The 20,149-nt window shown below is 37.3% G+C and overlaps 2 long non-coding RNA genes and 1 pseudogene across 2 annotated transcripts; 2 read left to right on the top strand and 1 right to left on the bottom strand.

Annotated features, from left to right (window-relative positions):
* Positions 1-7,071: 7,071 nt before the first annotated feature.
* The window catches only part of LOC115991222, a 29,958-nt pseudogene continuing 16,880 nt past the window's right edge, over positions 7,072-20,149 (top strand).
* LOC115991703 lies at positions 8,914-11,041 on the top strand. Its single transcript, XR_004092294.1, has 3 exons — positions 8,914-9,101; positions 9,287-9,372; positions 10,981-11,041. It is a non-coding gene; the product is annotated as an uncharacterized LOC115991703 (long non-coding RNA).
* LOC115991702 lies at positions 11,842-13,652 on the bottom strand. The gene is made up of 3 exons (XR_004092293.1): positions 13,635-13,652; positions 13,487-13,540; positions 11,842-12,170 (listed from the first exon to the last, which is right to left on the bottom strand). It is a non-coding gene; the product is annotated as an uncharacterized LOC115991702 (long non-coding RNA).

The following is a 20,149-nucleotide window of genomic DNA, read 5'->3' as shown; positions in this document are numbered from 1 at the left end:
AACAACAGTTGATTAGAAGAAAACAAAAACATCTAGACAGAAGAACACCAGAAAACTAACACAGACCAAAAGAAAAGACATTGAAAACGTTACTGAGCCAGCAAGTCAGTCCTCAAAGCTTTAAAGACACTAGGAGGAGCAAGACACCATGATGCGATGAGCTCACCACCTGCATTATTACCCGATATGGGAGACCAAGAAAAGATGAATTTCACTCCAGGAATTTGTTGTTGACAATCTTGAATATATCCTCTACAGTTTTTAGGATACTTTTTACATCAGTTTTAGATGTGAGTCCTTGATTCATCATTAATGGAGATTAATTCCAAAAGATCTTCAATAAAATTCAATTTTAGGAAATTAAGCTCTTTTTTTTTTTTTTTGAAAACCAGATTAAGCTTAGTTGAATTACCTTCCAGTTATCTTTTCCTGGATCACCGAACAAAGAGTTATGCATATCCTATTTCTATTCTCACAATAATAAAAGCCAGATATAGAGCACAAGAAAGTTTTCTGTGAGCATCTATAAATGACGTTGTTATTTTTCTTAATAAGTTATATGTGTATTCATTGAATTTTAAATTCACAATCATACCCATCAATTTTTTTTTTTTTTTTTTAAGGAAAACATCCTTATCGATTGTGCCAAGGACGGAGCTACAGTTTGGCATTGGGGGGCCATTCCCCCCCCCCCCCCCGGGGGGATTTTGAAAAAACCAACAGCTATATATATGCAATAGGCTTGAGTTACAATTTAGGCCCAAGAAAAATTAAACCTGCCCCCTATCTCCAAACTCTTGGCCCCTTTAAAAAAAAAAAAGTGCCTAACATACCCATTTATGTTATTTATGTCTCTTTTTGTGACTGTATTGTTGTTGTTGTTTTTTTTTTTTTTTTTAATAATTTTTCTTTGTGAAATATGTTGCAATACTGTGAAGTGTTGAGTGTGTGTGAGTGTAACCTATTATAACTTATAAAGAGAATAGATAGAGTGAGTAATTACTAAAAAGTTACTCAGTAAAGTTAAAGAAACTTAAAAAAAAAGAAAAAAAAAAAGAAGAAGAAGTAAAGTTAAAGAAAAAAAATTAATTGTACAGTTAATAAAAACATTTGGTTGGCTAATGGGTTGTTGAGGGACATGCATTAGCTATAACAAGCTAATAAATTTATAAGTTGAAAACTAAATTATGAATTGATAAGTAATAAATTTATAATTAATTTCTTATGCATACTGTCCAAATTCATATATTTTTCTTTATTTAGTAATAATAATTAGTCATTTTGTTCTTTAAAAAACAAAAATTAGCCCTTTTGTGAGATTTAATCTTAGAAGAATTTTGCCCCTCTTAACTTGAAGCTCTAGCTCTATCTCATTGTGCTCAAACAATAGAAAAAAATGGTCATATATATATATATATATATATATATATAACCGAAACTTTTGAAACTCCCACAATTTTCCACATCAACCATACTTATATAAATAATAATAAATATTTTTTTTCCATCAAATACAAATTACAAACCCGAAATAATAATAAATCTTTTTTTTTCCCCATCAAATTCAGATTACAAACTCGATTCTTATTAAAACCCAACTACAAAAGGAGCCTAAACGCAGAAATCAGCCGCAGCTATCTCTCAAACGCAAACTCAGCCCTAACAAAACCCTCGACAAACTCTCTCTATTTCAAACTCACTCCCATCTCCTTCTTCTTTAACTCTCTCATTCAATGCAGCTCCCTCCTTCTTTTCTCAGCCATAACTCCTCTAGCTTATGTCAATTTTGATTCATGGTTATTTTGTTCTTGAGTTTTTATCATCTGGGAATTGATTATTTTTTGGCCCCCTTTCTGGGCATTTGATTTTCAAGACTAACTTGAAGAATTTGGATCCTTTTCCGTTTCTGATGTTGGATGAATTTGGATCCTTTTCTGTTTCTGATGTTGGATGATTTTTCAGGTATGAAGAATTCTAATCTGATCTATTTCAAGTTTCAATTTTATTTGATTGATATGGGTTAAAATTCAGATTGAAATTGGTTTAATGGAACAGAGCCTCAAAGTTATGTTTTAATTATATGTCTTCAATTAGGTTTTCTATCGATTTAGGGATTTCAAATTCTACAAGTTTTGTAAGAAAATATTCTAAATATCGATGGTTTCATAGTGGAGATCGTATCGATTTAATGGTTTTTTGTTGTTGTTGTTGTTGTGTTTTTGTGTTTTTGAAAGGCCTAAGAGTCCGCCTGATGATTAATTGATTTTGGCTAAAAAATTAATTCAGTGATATGTATGGGCTGTGTGTTGCAGATAGTTATGGGGTTTAATAATAATTTTAGGCACGGTTGATTTGTTTACCTCTTGATTTCATTTTTTTTCCTATAATGAATGTGTTGTGTAGAAAGAGTTGGAGAGAGAGATCTACGGGAGGCCCTTCACTACTATCAGACTGGTCCCCTTTGATATTGATGAAGAGATTGCTACATTAATTGCTGATCTGACATAACCGAATGAAGCATGGAGCCGAATGTTTTGTCTATGAGATTGTTCTAGTATTGGACAGATTCTTTTTCTTCTCTTTTATATTCTTCCATAGATTGTTTGTTCTTCTCTTTTCTCTCCTTTTTTTTTTTATTTTTTTTTATATCTGAATCATTGATGCAACTAAATGACCAATCTTTGGAACTCTGGCATATTTCTCAAGGAGTCAATAGTTTATAGTTAGCTTGTCTATTTGTTGGGCTTGGTTCCTATGGTTGTTGAGGGTTTGTTTTAGTTTTGCATTGCTGTCGGGGTTTGTTTCAGTTTCGGGTTGCTGGAGTTTTTAATATCGATCTTTATCTAAATTTGTTTTAATTTCGGCTTATGTTTGGATTTAAAAAAAAATTAGGCTTATGTTTGGGCATGTGATTTTTTGAAAGAAAAATTCATTTTGTTAACAGAGAATGTTCATAATATATGATTGTTTAAGGTCCTTGGATATTGTCAAGAATTATTTTTTTCTTTTTTGTTTCTCTATTGATATGACTTTTGATTTTAGTTCTAATATCACATTAGCTACTAAGCATGTGAATCTGTTTCCAATTACTAAAGCTTAGAATGACCTGTTTTCGATGCTGTCTTCCAGATCTTGCACATTTGTTTGCTGCCTCCTAAAGATTGCAATCTCTGTAGTTCTATACCTCTATAATCATAATGCACCTGAGCGTGTGAATCAATTTCCGACTATTAAAGATTGCAAAGCCAGTAATTATTTTCTTTGAGAAACTGAACATTTTGGCACTACACACAGACAGACATACATTGATCCATGTCTAGGTTTAGAAATATATATTATGTTACTTTCTTTTTTGCGTGCTTGGAGTTGCAAAGGATGTAGGAGTTAATTCTCTCACTGTTGTTTTTGTGAGTAGGTATTAACTTGATTTAGGTGGTCATTTACTACACTATTATTGATTTTCATTATTCTGTTTTTTACAAATTATTTTAATTAAAAAAAACTTAAAAAATACTTATTTTGCAGGTTCTACTTTCATTTTTTGATAAAGAGCTGCATACTTAGGCTGTGTTTGGTTCGCGTAAAACCATTTTCGGAAAATATTCTATTTTCCGGAAATGCTATTTTCCGGAAAGGAAAACGTTTTCATGTGTTTGGCTGTCACAAAATTCATTTTACGGAAAATTAATTTTGGTGTTTGGTTCATTTAATCATTTTACCAGAAAATGCATCAAATCCGGCAAAACGCTCGTTCGACGAGCGTCCGCCGAGGCGCGCGATCACGCCGCTCGTCGGACGATCGCGCCGCTCCTCGATCGACGAGCGCGCTCGTCGGACGCGCACCGCTTGTCCGACGAGCGCGCTCGTCGATCGCGATCGTCGATCGCGCGATCGACGATTGGTGCGCGTCCGACGAGCGCGCTCGTCGATTGCGATCGTCGATCGCGCCGCTCGATCGACGATCGCGATCGTGCACCGCGCCGCTCGTCCGGCGAGGCGCGATCGTCCCTCTCTCTCTCTCTGATCTGGGCTCTCTCTTCTCTCTCTCTCTCTCTCTCTCTCTCTCTCTCTCTCTTTCTCTCTCTCTCTCTCTCTCTCTTTCCGAAAGTAATTTGAAGTGAAAATGAGGGGAGTAAATGATTTCTGGGTCAAAGGTGAAATTAGTGGTCAACCGAAAATCATTTTCCGGAAAATAGTGTTTTCCGTGACAGCCAAACCCATGGATTTTCCGGAAAACGATTTCTGAAATTGGTTTTCACCCAATTCAAACGCAGCCTTAACTACATCGACTCAAGGTTTGTTAACAATTTCTGTAAAAAAAATTAAAAAAAAGAGGTTCTTGTTGCATAAAAGTTATATATAAATAGTCAATATAAAACCATTAATCAGATCATTTACTGCTTTGCTACTAATACACGTATTGCACTATTTGTCTGATGTAGATAGTTTTGTTTATGGAATCTATATTTGTTCATTATTCTGTTTACTTGCTAAATAAAAGAAAAAAGAGAAGAAGAAAAAAATGACTCTTTTGTTTTTAGACTATTGTCATTTTAAAAATTTTTAAAAAGTATATTTAACTCAGTTGAGTTGTTATACAGAATAAAGGAAATATTTCTTTTAAACGGTTGGAACATATTGTTTATTGTGATTGTTATACTCATTATAATTTTTTTTAGTTGTTTTTCCAATAATTCATTGTGAGAAGGTAAAATAATTCTTTTAAATGGTTGGAATGTAAAATATGGAGGGTAAAATATTTGTTTTCAATCATACAACCTGCCCTTAAATATTTTGTATCTATAAAAATTCTTCTCTTGGCTTCAACTCAAACTTTTCTCATAAACAATACTACTTTTGTTAGTGGGAAAGAAAGGAAAAACAGCTACCATAAATCATCTGTAAAGGAAAAGCCAAATAGCTTGGCAACCCAATCTGTTCTGTGTTAGACAGCACCTTTAAGATAATATACCCAACTGTTTTGTTCTTATCACATAATCTAAATCTAAATTCCCAAATTTTTGAATGTTTACATAAATTTATGATCTTTTTCACTCATTTTTATTGTGTCCATGCTTTAATTTAAAAGATATTGCATTAAACAACGTCGTTGGGTTATTTTGGCATTTGAAAAGGTGCAGGAGTGGTGGAGAAAGTAGAGGTAGAGGTGGAGATAAAGGAATATAAGTATGAGGAATTAGTTAAAGCCCTTGAAAACTTTGAAAACAGGTATTAAATCTTTCTATTCTTTTTGTTTGTTTATCTAATTCTTTGACTGGATTGAAAAGAATTAGATTCCCATAGGTGTATAAAATTTGTTAACCCTAACAAACTTTAGTAGTTTTGAAAATCTTTAAACATTTTTGGCAGTTATAAATAAACAGTTAAATTCTTTCTCAATCTAACATTTTAATCTATTTAGATTTTTATCATTTTGGGTGTGTTATTGATGGTTGATAGTTTTGTAAGGCAGGAAGCTTATGATGGGGGGGTTTTAGTTGTAGAGCAGAGAGAAGAATGAAGCAATCCAAGAGAGACTCTTTCTGATACAGTGTAGAGTCAACAACAATATGCTTGCACCTGTTTTCTCATATTTAATATGATAACTTAAACAAGTCTTATGAAGAAGGTTATTTTTATCGATAAAATATAGTTAGTGAAGCTGCCCCCAGCAATTTAATAAGATTTTGTTGTTGATTTACAAAACTCTTTGAATATTAAGATCATTTGTTATTAGTGCATGTCATATATTTTACTTTCTGTTAGTGTTTCTTTTAAATGTGATATGTAATCTTTTGATTTGAAATTTTACCCTTTTTTTTTGTGAAGGCAATAACCAGTGATAGAACATCATATTATTTTTCATCTACTCAAATTGTGAATCACAACAACAAAAAATATGTAAGCTTCTGCCTAGAATGAATATTGTAAATTGCTTCAAATGGGCAATAATTTGCTTTGTTGGCAAATTAAGAAATATATATATATATATATATATATATAGACACACACACACATACCTTGGTTGACCGGCTCAAATCCTAATGAAATTTGTATATTTCTTTTTGTGTAGGTTATTCCTTAAAATCCAAAGCGAAAAGGTTCATTTAAGTTAACTAAATCGACTAAAAATGCATTTAATTTGATTAAAAAAATATTTAGCATTTCTAAGAACTTTCTCGTGCATCGCACAGGTTAGCGACTAGTTTGTTCTATAGCTTAACCGACACCGTACGGTACCTGATAACATTTCCCTTAGTATATTATAAGATTACAAAAAACGCGTATAGCTAGTTTTATATTTGTGTTAGTTTTGAACTGGAAAATGCAGCCTCGCGGAAATTACAATGACGTTTAGTTCTCAAAGGACATGAAATGGGCTGAATATTTATTATTGACCCTTATCGATCCCAAAGTCCTCACAAAGTTCTAAAATGCTAACGGACATAGGCAGGGCGGCTCAATAAATTCAATTAAATTATTATTTAGTGGGCTGTTTTAATATTTAAATATCAATTAAATTCAATTTATTCAATTTTCTATATTAAATACATTTTTTATATTTTGAAACTGTTCTTCAAGTTTTTTGAGATTTAAAATTTTTAATTAAGTTTTTTTTCACAAGTTGTTAAGAAAATTTTGTCAATAATTATTTGGTACACTCATAATAAATTTTTTTTTGGGGTAAAATAGGTTATATTTTCAATTGTGTTGAATTTTTATTATTGGCTCAATATTTTGGGTCTTCTTGGAGGTATTAGAGAAAAAAAAAAAAAAAAATGGCAAAACCAACCTATATTTTTTTCATTTAAAAAATCAATTACTATTTTAAAATTTAGAGAGGACTTTTGTTTAGGCAATTTTTAGGACAAACGGCACCTTAGGCCTAGGCTCTACAGGATGCTTTATAACTTATAAATTATAATCCAATGTGCGAAACGCCCAAAGTGCAGTTGGTATATTCTTATTCTTAATCATTATGGTCCGTAAAAGAAAAGAAAAAATAAGAACAAGCACCAATAGTAGAAGATGATCTGCTAACTGCATGCTGTCTTCCGTATTGATCTTGTACATGCCACTGTTGTGTTCCTTTTATGCATTTTGCGAAGCTAGAGACACATTGAGGCAAGGAGAGTGGATTAGCGACAATGGAGAAACTCTGGTTTCGGCTGGAGGGAAGTTTGAATTTGGATTCTTTAGTCCTACTGGAAGCTCTGGCAACAAAAGATATGCTGGAATATGGTACCACGAGTGGGATAACCGAACAGTTGTATGGGTTGCCAACCGAGATAGACCAATTATCAATGCCAATGGAGTTTTCAACCTTACAGAAGATGGCGAGCTCAAGGTATTGGATACGACTGGAAAGGTATATTGGTCTACGAATATTCGACGCTTATGTCCGTGTGACCGGACCGTGACTCTCACAAATTCTGGAAACTTGGTTTACGGAGATTATGGAGTGCTGAAGAATATTCTGTGGGAGAGCTTTAACACTACAACTGATACACTTCTTCCAGGCATGGTTGTGAATGAAAACATGGTTTTGACTTCTTGGAGAGGCCCTGATGAGTGATGACCCTGCAATAGGGGGCTTTAGGCTTTATCTAGGTCCAGATGGTTCCGGGACCATTTACAACGATTATACTATTTACTGTAATCACTTTAGTTCAGACGAAATGGATAATAAATTACGAAATCATTCAAGGGATTTTAGTGCAAGGTTTGTGATGGATTTTAGTGGGAAGCTTGAGTATTGCAGATGGGGTGTGCAAGGTATGAATTGGTCCTTGATAATGGCAAAGCCTGGTAACAAATGTGCTTTGAACAATTATTGTGGAAACTATGGCGTTTGCAATCCAAACAATAAATTGGAGTGCAAGTGTTTGCCGGGGTTCAAGCCCAATGCACCAGAGAAGTGGCATTCTGGAGATTTTTCAAATGGGTGCGACAGAAACTCGATGCTATGTGGCGAAAACGATGTGTTTTTTCCCGTAAACATGTTGAGTGGGGACAATACCTTAAATACAGTTTCGGTCGTAGACGAATCGGCTTGCAAAAAGGTGTCTTAAAAGCTGCGATTGCAAGTCTTGTTCCTATGACAATGACACTAATGATTGCTATATTTTGACGCAAGATCTAGTTGATCTTCGAGAGTATGCCGATGGTTATCGTACCGTTTTCATCCGTGTGGCGATATCTGATATAGGTACGAATCCTTTCCACATGAGTTTGCTCGCTTTTACTGAGATTTTAAAATTGCAACCACCTGCTATTCTATTGCAAAGCTTCCATTATTTTATAGGAAAATATTAACGAGTATCCTTAGAACACTGGTTAAGAATCCAATTAAAGAAAGTGTCCTAAAGGCACTCGTTAGCATAACCCTATTTTATATGGATCCGGATCCTCTCCATTTCCCCTTAAAATGGAGAGGCTTCAGTACACAAGCAGGATCACCTTTGCATTATATTAAGGGCCAAAAATGTGCCACGTCATAACTTAACCCACTTAACCCAAACCACACTTAACTACACTTAAACTAGAGGCTCTTTAACTCAACCGGACAAACCACAGCTTCTCTCTCACCAAACCCATCTGAACATTTCAAATTCAAGCTCTCTTTCTCACTCTCTTCTCCAAGGTTCTCTCTCGCCCCGCCGTCACGATGCGCCGACATTTTAACTCAGCCCCTCGCTTAGTTCCTCACTCACCACACAGATTGAAATCCCTAACCCACGAACTTAGCTCCTTGCTCTCATGGATTCAAGCTCGATCCCTCACCCACGAACTCAGCTCCTCGCTCACCTCACACTGCGGGTTTCCTCTATCTCTCAGTCGGCCTATCACATTCACACACACAACCCCGCCAGCGCCGACGAGCAGAGCTGAGCCCAGCGCCGATGTGCCGAGTCGAGCCCAGCCCAGCCCAGCGACGACGCCAATGAGGCTGAGCCCAGCCATCGACTCCTCTCCTCCCATACCCATCGGCTCTCTCTCCCTCACCACAAGATCCTTTCTCCCTCTCTCCCCTTGCCACCCCCATACCCATTCATTTTTCCTCACCATACCCATACCCATACCCATTTCGATTTTGCTTGGTAAGTTATTTATTTGATTTTTTGTTTTGATTATTGTGAAATTTTGGGTTTGGATTTGGATACTTAACATTTAGGTTATTTACTTAATTTTCAGTTTTGATTTTTGTGAAATTTGGGTTTGGATTTTGTGGTGTAATATGTAGATAATTTTTTTTATTTTTTTTATGTACAATTGAGAATCTCAGAGTGATTCAGAAATTGTTGATGCTAAGCCTCTTGTGCTTTCAAGAGGAACATTGCAGACTGCTGATTCAAAGGAACCATTTGCAAGGTTGCATCTCTTGCAATTTTGTCATCTATAACACGTAGATACTTCTGGTGATGACATGTACTTTAAGTAATTTTCATTCTTAACTTATGTGATCTAGATTTCATATAGTAGTCAATCCATTCAGAGACTTATTATGTTGCTATAATTTTGAAGAATCTATTAAATTCTAGTATTACTTTTCTTTTAAGAAATTATGGGAAAGAGCTTATCAGATAATTAAAAATTATGCAATCCATATGTTTATGGCATGGGGTCTTACTAAAGTGTAGCCAAGTGGTGGCGGAATATTGTATTTCAATAATACTTCCAGTTAGTGGGAATGAATAATTGGAGAGTACATCTGTTCCATGAAAGAATAATCACAATAGCCTGCAAGATCTCTTAGTTGGGATTTTTTGTTGTTGTTCTAGTATGGTATTAAAATATGCATAAACTTTAATGATCAAGGAAAACTCTAACTTTTCCTCTACTCCTACATTTTAGTTTACACAAAAATTTTGGCCATTCATTATATTATTGAATTGCAATGAAAATTAATTTCAAAGCTGAAAGAAGTCACTGGAACACCATTGTTAATTCCTTTTTAAATTCTAAAGTATCATCTTTTATAAATATTTATTTAAGTTTCTAATGGTTGTACCACTGGGAAAAAACAGCTCATTTTTTCTAATAGACTTTTTCTTTTTCTTTTTTCGTTTCACTTCATTCAGTGAGAGTCTTTTATAAACTATGTGCTAAAATTGCTTGACTCACCTAAGTTTTACATATTGTACCATGCTTGGAAAACTTACTCAAAGTGAAGACATGCCTCTTGGTTGATAAATCTCTTTAGGCTATTTTTGTGGCTTCAATATTTGGCAAATGGCACATCAGTCATGATCAATGTTACAATATATAACAGCTAAAAGATGGTGGTTTTATAACTTACAAACCTAATGTCCACATTTTTGGGGGGATCCTCCAAAGATGAGGTGGATCTTGTAATGTTTGTAACTTTATATGATTTCAATTGATCTTGTAATGTTTGTATGCATCACATTATTAAATGGGCTTTTGAGTTGATAGGTAAAAATGCTTGTGTGAAGGGGGTTTGAAACATTGAACATTTGGTTTACTGCATATAAAAGCAGAAATATGTGTCATCTAAATTTTTATTATTAAATGGCCTTTTTCATTTTGTTAGTTTCAATAAATACTATAATTTTAAAAACTTTTATTGGACCTCAAGGCTCAGGCTTGATGCAATGTGCATGTAGGAACAAGCCTTTTGAACTCATGTTCTTTTTACACAAAAGTGTTTGGAATTTTGCTTAGCTTCTTACCCAATTCCCTTTCAAATAGAAGGTATGTTTGATAGAAGATATTGCTTTTGTTCTTATGTTGGTTCAGTTTTTCAAATAGAAGGTATGTTTAATAGAAGATAATGCTTTTGTTCTTATGTTAGTTCAGTTTCATGACTAAGTATTTGGACCACTTGAAGTTTGTCAGTGTATCTGCTAAAAAAATGTAGAGCTTTTGACTTGATGGTATGGATTTTTAAGAAATTTTTCTTTGTGGATTTTTTTCCCTTTCTGATGTACATTATGCATTTGATTTTTCTTTTTGTAGAAAATGAGTTGGAGCAGCCTAACCTTGAAAAAGGTCTAAAGACGGGTACAAGTGTTGTTCAAAAAATCAAGCTTTATGCGAAGTTCCATGCACTAATTTTTGCCCATTTGTTTAGAAGAAAAGGTTTTGAAGTATCCCATGACTGATTGAAAAAAAAATGTATCTTGAAGTTAGCAATGCAAAATTCGCTAATTTTCAGTTTAACTATTGATTGAGATTTGATATAATCTAGCTTGTAGGGCAACTTGGACATTTATTTGCGAAGTTTGTAGCAAATTTTTGATATTTTTTGTAATTAGCTTAGAAGATACTTAAAGATGTTGGTTTTGTGTGTGCATGTTTGAATATTTGTTTAGTTGAACAGTGATCATATATGTGATATATTATTAACATTATGAAAATACGTTTAATGAATTTCTATTTTCTGTGTAATTTCTTAGTAGTATCGTTTGAGGATGGCTGGGCCATTTTTAACTCTATATTTCGGCAAATTTTTCATTTCTTCGTAAGGGTAATTCCATATCTTGTAGAGTAATAGTATAAGAGATAGAAACATATGTAGAGACTTCAATCAAGGTGCACACGAGTTAGCCCAACATCCTCGCAGGACAGAAAGCTCCCAACTATGGAAGGATGTTACTCCTTTTATTTCTTTGTTAATCCAATCAGGTGTATTGTAGTGCTTAGTCTTTTTGGTTCTACTTCTGCAGATCCTTGTTTGATTGTAACTCTCTTTCTGGTTTTAATGAAAATCAAGCCCACTTTCAAAAAAAGAAAAAAAGAGATAGAAACATAGACATATGTAACAAGAGTTCTATTGAAATATACACTTGATTACAAAGGTCATAATATAATGATAATTCTGCACTACAAGTATCTCCTACTTCTTGATTACACATTCCCGCCATAGTCTGCAAATTTTAGTCAAAGACTCACAGCTTGATCACTTTGACTTTTCTCATGATATTCAACTTGCCCCACCCTTTCCTGGTATGATGTCTCTTCATTATATAAGTCCTTTTGATATCAAAACTCTAGAATCTGAAGTTTCACGACACATGAAATGCAGTCCCATAGAATACCTGACACTTTGACAGTCTTTCTCCTCAAGTAATTGATGATTCAAAATAACGCAGAAAGTATACCAAAGATTGATGAAACCTACATGCAATATCCAAAAAATGCCAATCCTGCATATTATAAACTTCCCCATTATTTCCAACTGGTGAGCTATAATAATTAAGTAAAACAAAGAGCTTGTATTTTGATGATTGCTCACAACCCAATACCATGTTTTAAGGGGGTAAAAGAAAGAAAATAGTTGACAACAGATTGAAAGCCAAATTGAACATTCACAATATCTTACATCTGAGTGTATGCATCCTCAAGCCAATATAATTGACCTTATAGCTGACAACGCTCTAAGCTTGTAAGGTGAATTAGTGCATTCATGCTTGCTTACTAGATAAAATTGTCAAATTTTTCCTTTTTCTTTACCCCTTAATTGATTAAAAATCAGATTGAGACGCAAACTAAATGAAAAGTTACGATAACATAACAAATTGGAACATGAGGCAGATAAAAGGAGAGTTTTCCCTAGTATATGCAAAAACACTAATGATACTTTCTCCCCTGTAATTATTTTTCATAATAATACAAGGCTAATCGTACTAGGTGCTTAAAAAATCACTCATGCCTTTCTTTTATGTGTCACGCCTTTTTTCTTAACTTATGCAAAGCATATGGAGTATTTTGCAATAATTATTTCTTCACTCATCCTTTTATCTAGTAAGCAAGCATGAATGCACTGTCTCTGACTCTGTCTCTGTCTCTTCCTATTTTCATTTTATTTTAGTTTTCCCTATTTTACTTTCATTTCCCATACACCATTTGATTGATATGCTATAGGAACTAAAATTTCCTAAATCACATTTATCAAACCGTTTACTCATATAATTCCTCACTATCACTCTGTAAAAAAAATAAAATAAAGTAAACCCTTTTCTTCAAATTTCAATACAGCTTTTGACAAATTTTTGTGTAGCTAAGCTGTGAATTTGTGATTCTCGTTTCCTTTAGAGTTCCTGAATTGGAACCCATTGTTTTTATTAGCAAGAAGATTGTGTTTTTCTTTTTTCTTTTGTGGGTTAAAATATTTTGTAACGTTTCTGGGATTGTTGAACTTTGTTTCTGAGACACTAAAAGAGAAGGAAGAAACTTGGGTGTGGTATCAAAAATATAACCCATAAATCCGATTTTGCTTTAAGAACAAACTCAGATAAAAAAAATCCATAAATCCCCTAAAAATCTGAAACACCCCACCAAGATTAAAATCAAAAGCTTTAAAAAAAAAAAAAAAAAAAAAAAAAAAAAAAAACCAAATTCAACACCAACAAGTCAATCAAAAATATAGCAGTATCATAGTTTTTTTTTTTCCCCTTCATTTTTCCAACAACCAAACAGAGCTTATCAATTAAAAAAAAAAAAAACAGAGAGAGAAACTTACGAGGCAGTGGCTGTTCCAGCGGAGCAATTTGATGATGCTGGGCTAAAATCAAAACTGAAAATTAAATAAATAACCTAAATGTTAAGTATCAAAATCCAAACCCAAAATTTCACAATAATCAAAACAAAAAATCAAATAAATAACTTACCAAGCAAAATCAGAATGGGTATGGGTATGGTGAGGAAAAATGAATGGGTATGGGGGTGGCAAGAGGAAAGAGGGAGAAAGGATCTTGTGGTGAGGGAGAGAGAGCCGATGGGTATGGGAGGAGAGGAGTCGATGGCTGGGCTCAGCCTCATTGGCGTCGTCGCTGGGCTGGGCTGGGCTAGACTCGACACGTCGGCGCTGGGCTCGGCTCTGCTCGTCGGCACTGGCGGGGTTGTGTGTGTGAATGTGAGAGGCCGTGTGAGAGATAGAGGAAACCCGTAGTGTGAGGTGAGCGAGGAGCTAAGTTCGTGGGTGAGGGATCGAGCTTGAATCCATGAGAGCAAGGAGCTGAGTTCGTGGGTTAGGGATTTCAATCTGTGTGGTGAGCGAGGAACTGAGTTAAAAAGTCGGGGCACCGTGACGGCGGGGAAAGAGAGAACCTTGGAGAAGAGAGTGAGAAAGAGAGCTTGAATTTGAAATGTTCAGATGGGTTTGGTGAGAGAGAAACTGTGGTTTGTCCGGTTGAGTTAAAGAGCCTCTAGTTTAAGTGTAGTTAAGTGTGGTTTGGGTTAAGTGGGTTAGGTTATGACGTGGGCATTTTTTGCCCTTGATATAATGCAAAGGTGATCCTGTCCGTGTACTAGAGCCTCTCCATTTCAAGGGGAAATGGAGAGGATCCGGATCCATTTTATATAGTATAGATATGTATAGATAATTTTTTGATCTTGATTCTTCATTACTTTCATTTTTTAGTTATGAACATCTTTTTTACTTTTTTGGAGAAAGTTATGAACATCTAAATTAAAGTAGGTGAATATATAAAATAAATAAAAAATTATATATAAAGTTAAAACCATCCCAAGATGAATGTGTAAAATCAATCTATTCTTATATATAATATTGTTAACAAAATTAGGAGTAAAAAATAAATAAGAAAAAAATGATTATGTGGCAAATGAATTGGCGTAATAGGAGTCTAGCAACATTAAATACTACATTTTGAATTTTATATATTATATAGATTGGTGTATTTTAGATATAGATAAAGTTCAACTACAAACTTGACTGTAGTCATAAGCCAATGAGTACAACATTCAATAAAAAAAAAAATTAACATGATTACATATTTTGAAAATCTTACTCATTGAATTGCATGCTCTTTATGTTCTTAACACGCATGCATGTCAAATTTTGTACTAATCAGATGTTATTTACTATTCAATCCATAAATTTATTTTTTATGCATAATTTTAGACAAAAAAACTTAAAACTTAACATTTAATTTTTAGTATAATTATCAATCTTTGATTTTCTAGAAATTTTATGAGTATGGAGGATACAAGAAGAAAATGTTAACCAGCGGTATATTTTTCAAAATTCATAAACAATAAAAAGATACTAAATAGAGTTGTAGTAATTGGCTGCAACCAAATTTGTAATCAAACTTTGTCATTTAGAAATTACATAATGGAATTGTAAGGACTCAATTTGTAACGACCCCAATCTGGTCTTAGGTTCGTACGTTAAAAGCCCAAACAATAAAATTTGTAGAGAGTGGTTTGAAAGACTTGGTTTTGGTTACCGGACGGTGGTTAGTCATGGAATTCATGGTAATCGCACGAGGATGAACCTAACATATCTAATAAGACTTTTTCCCCGGTACGACCTGAACGGCTCCGGTCCTTAGACCTCGTCCGAGGAGTTTCGTGTTCTTATTATTCTCCTTTTTTTAGGATTCAATGGCATGGGAGACCCCTCTTTTTGGAGCATGAACCCTTACATTATATAGTCCTTCTCAGTTGATCCTGACCTTCCATCTGTCGATCAAGCAAGTAACTACTCGAGTACCTGTCCCATCGGCTGCCTCCCCCCATTTTTTGTTAGTAGCAATAATCGAAGCCACACTGTTCAGAGGTCTTTTCCCATCAATGTGGCCAGGACGTTTGTTGGCGTATTCAATGCAAAGATGACGTCTTTTCCTTGAACCACTTCCACAATGTACCCCCGTGCGAGTCTCATTCTACTCGCCTTTTCTTATGAGAGCGCTTTGGAGGCTGCCTTTGATGACATGTCGTTCTTCCCTTTTAGGCCTCGGGATGCCGAGGACAGGGTCATCCTCGGCTGCATCTCTAGGCAATTTGGATTTTCGCTGCTTGTCATCAGCAACTACTCTCCTCGATGCGGGCCTTGGGCCCTAATGGAAAGTGGGCCGGGACCATAAATTCTCTGGCCCCCCAATAACCCTTCAAAATCCTGATGTCCGGATCCTCAAATGGAGAGGAGGGTTTTGATGACATCAGGCCTCTGTCAAAGCTTGTCAATATTTGTCATCTATCAGTTCCAGAGACTCTTCGTCTGCCCGAGACACGTTCTTGAAGCCTTGGAAGGTGAAACGTGTCCTCATTAAATGCGGGCGGCTCTGTGCTTCCCACGTTCAACGGCGCGATGGTGATCTAACAATGGAGATTTCCTTACCTTTATAGGCGGGAAAATTCGTGCAATTACTTTCGATGGGAGGTATAAATAATTTTTGGAACTGATTTGTCTCTTTTCTTTTGCACTTAAGAGTTCTAGCGCACATATCCTGGGTTCAGTCAAACTTTCATCCAAATTCAAGTCTATCTCTAGCACAAAAAGCCTGTCGAGGAACCTTTCCTCTTTTCTGTAAGTTCTCTGCCTTCACTAACTCGTACTTTTTCTTTTCTGGGTTTCTTTTTCTCTTGTTCCTCTCCTTCTCCCGTCACCCTCTGAGTTTGTTTAGTGGTTCCTAGAAATGGTTAAATTGAAAATTTTGGTTGAGACCGAAGAGGCGATGGAAAAGTTCATCACCGACTATAGGATTCCCCCCAACGTAAGTTTGAGGCACTGCAAGAAGGGGGAGTGGCATCTTAAGAGAAGGACGGGCGAGGTGGTAATTCCCCTTCTCGCCTTCGTAGAGGGGGGTATGAGAATCCTCATGGGGCCGGTAATGAGGAATTACCTTAGGCATTTCCAATTAGCTCCCACCCAGTGCGCTGCCAATATGTTTAGGATTTTGGGTTGTATGGATGCCTTAAACAAAAAAATGGGACTAAGACTAACCCATCATGACGTAAATTGGTGCTACAATCTCCAAAATTTAAGGGGCAAATCCTACTACATGAAGGCGAGAGACGATAAGGTTTGGCTAATCACGTGCCTCCCCGAGTCCAACAAAAGGTTGAATAAGGACTTTCTTATTGTATCTAGGGAATGGCACGATGGCATTCCTTGCCCAATTGTGGAGGGAGAACCAGGTGGGGTGTAGAGAGTAGGAATGTGCCAATCCTTTGCGCCGTCTTAATTTTGTGTGGTTCGGTTACTAACCATGTACATGCCTTTTTTTGCAGATCCACACACTTTTCACCGACACTTTCATCTGGTCAACCGGGTGGATTTGGAGACTGTTCTTCAAACGGCGGTTTTTGTAAATGACGAAGATGGTCAAGTCAGAGTCGCTCACAAAATCTTAGGGTACAATCCCATCTAGAAGTCATTTGCCGTCCCAAAGCACGTGATTAGCGCTAACAATCCTTGGCTTCCGAAAATCACTGTAGTCGAGCACGAGTTTTTGATATCTGAAGGATCTCCTATCCCGGAGGGCATCTCGTTGGCGGGCTCTTCCTCGTCTCACCAAGCAGCGGAGGACGAAGGTGATTTGGGTCTGTCTGAAGAGGGATTTGGAGTATTTGACCAAGCTAACCCATCCGAGGATCCTCCTGGTGATCTGGGTGACCCTGACTTGTCCGAAGTGGAATTGTTGTCAGTGGGAACATCCTCTCGAGCCAAGATGGGTCTTAAGAGAAAGCCCCCGACCAGCTTATTCGACTTCATTGAGGGTCAGCCGGGGAATGGTGCACAGGGAAAGCCGCAATCCAGTGTTCCAACTCCCCCACCCCAACCCCAGCCTGTCTAGACCAGGTCTTCCTCTTCCAAGTCGCAGCAACAATCTCCATGCCCGAAACTTCCTGCTCCTCCTCAATCAGCTCTGCCTCCTCGGCCTGAACCCATTGACCCAAAGAAAAAGAGGAGTCCCAAGAGTAAGGAACCAATGGATGGGGGGAAATCCCAATCCTCTTAGGAGGGGGACGAAGCCCTGCGAGCTAAAAAGTAGTTAAAGATCGGGCATCAAGGCCAGGGGAAAGGGGTCAATGCCCAATCCGCGCCGAGTGCTTGGCTTCCTGCCCCAATGCTCCACGGGGAGCCATTGCTGGAAGATGCATCCATAAGGAACCATGGAGACGGCGAAAGCGGTTATGTAGCCGACGCACTAGAGAGGGCCCTGCTGCTTCCCACTAATATGGGAGAGTTGAAGAATATGAGGATGCAGGAGGTTGCCCTCAGCATGAAGAGGTACCTGGGTATGGTAAGGCTCCTAAAACCTATAACTCCATCGATTTTTGCTCCTAGATTCTCGTTCATAATGTGTTTGTCTCAATTGGCAGGCTATCCAAGTTACCTATAGGATGGAGGAAGAAGTTAAGGGGCAGAGTAAGACCGCAGAGCTTGAGCGCAATAAACATATAGATGCTGCGCGAACCCTTAAAACTTCCAAGGCTGACCTCGTGAAGGCCAGGGAGGACTTAAAGGAGGCTACCAGAGCCAAGGATAGTGCCGATGCAGGTTTGACTAGTGCCCAAAAACAGGCCAAGGAACAGACGAGGCGCTTACTTGCTGCCGAGGAGCAATTAGAGATTGCCAAGGAGTAGATCAGTGATTTAAAGAAGAAACTGATCGAGGCAGACAATGCTAAGGGATGGCAGAATTTGCCAAGGATGAAGCCGTGAGGGCCAAGACAGAGGCTGAGTTTGCCAGGACTGAGGCCGAAACTGCTAAGGACAAGGCCGAGGAGAAGGGCTACGAGGCGGGGGTGGCTGAAACCCAGGCCCTCTTTAAAGCTCAAATCCCTGGAGTATGCAGGCTATACTACTTCCAGGTTTGGGATGAGGCCCTCAAACGAGCTGGCGTGGAGGTTTCGTCCGACTTGTGGAAGGCGGAGAACGTATTTTATCCTCTAGCCATCCGTGAGACCGCCTCTGCCAGCTCCAAGACTATGAGCGTTCCACAGGAGGCTGAGGCTGTTCAGTCAAAAGCTGCTCAGATCATTGCCATTCCTCGCGAGTCGACTGAGGGAGGAGAGCCTCATGAGGCCATAGAAGCACCTGGAGGTCTGAATCCTGAGATGCCTCAAGAGGCTGCCAAGTCTACAGTCAGTGCTCAGATCTCTGGTGCCGAGGAGCCAGCCATCTTTGCTCAGCCCCTTCAGGCCATTCCCCTTGCTGATGTCTCCAAGGGCACCGAGGTTAATGCTGCTCAGCCTTCCCAGGAAGGGGATGTCTTCCAGGACCCCGAAGCTAATCCTGCTCAGCCTTCCCAAGATGTGGCCAAAACGAAATTGAAGAAGTAGAAGCCCTGGCCAACTTTTGTATTTGTTTCTAGTTTAACTGTTAATTAATTTCCCTTTTATTTTGAGGACTTTAGAGTTTGCTTGTAATTAAACTCTTTGACCATATGTATGAAATTCTTTTCTTCCTTTTTCCTTTAAATTACATGTTTGTTGCCCTTGCCGATATTTATTATTGTTGCGAATCTCATGATTTTTGAACTAGTTATCTTAACATGTATGAATGGTTGTGCATATGATATATTCAGGATCACATCCCGGAATTCTAACTTACCCGCACCCATGGGGCGTTGACCTTGTATCTGAACATACTTCTGGGGAACTAAAGGCATCATCCAAGGTGCCATGTGTGTTGTTAGGCCAGACCTGATACTTAGATTTTCTTGGAGTACCTAGCTTTCCCATAGGTTTGAGTCCGAGAACCATGCAAGACCTTGGTTCTGTTCAAAACTCAGATTTTCTTAAAGTAGTTGGTTTTCCCATAGATTTGAGTCCGAGGACCATGCAAGACCTTAATTCTGTTCAAAACTCAGATTTTCTTAAAGTAGTTGGTTTCCCCATAGATTTGAGTCCGAGGACCATGCAAGACCTTGGTTCTGTCCAAAACTTATATTTTCTTAAAGTAGTTGGTTTCCCCATAGGTTTGAGTCCGAGAACTATGCAAGACCTTGGTTCTGTCCAAAATTTATATTTTCTTAAAGTAGTTGGTTTCGCCATAGGTTTGAGTCCGAAGACCATGCAAAACCTTGATTCTGTCCAAAACTTATATTTTCTTAAAGTAGTTGGTTTCCCCATAGGTTTGAGTTCGAGGACCATGCAAGACCTTGGTTCTGTCCAAAACTTATATTTTCTTAAAGTAGTTGGTTTCCCCACAGGTTTGAGTCCGAGAACCATGCAAGACCTTAGTTTTGTCCAACACTTTTGGGAATTCAATGAATCGGGCTACTGGACCTGCGAGGATTAGCCCCTTGGCATGTGTGTGGGGCATAAACTTGATGTTAGAAGCCCCTAGGACTGCCCGTGCCATTGGCGCTTCGAAGTGTAGCCCTAAGTGGGAGCTGAGTTAGAGCAACAACCTCGTGCTGCTGGAAATG

The sequence above is a fragment of the Quercus lobata genome, chromosome 5 (assembly GCF_001633185.2).
Source record: "Quercus lobata isolate SW786 chromosome 5, ValleyOak3.0 Primary Assembly, whole genome shotgun sequence".
In the NCBI taxonomy this organism is placed as follows: Eukaryota; Viridiplantae; Streptophyta; class Magnoliopsida; order Fagales; family Fagaceae; genus Quercus; species Quercus lobata.
The sequence above is the reverse complement of the archived record's forward strand: the minus strand, read 5'-3'. Positions and strand labels throughout refer to the sequence as shown.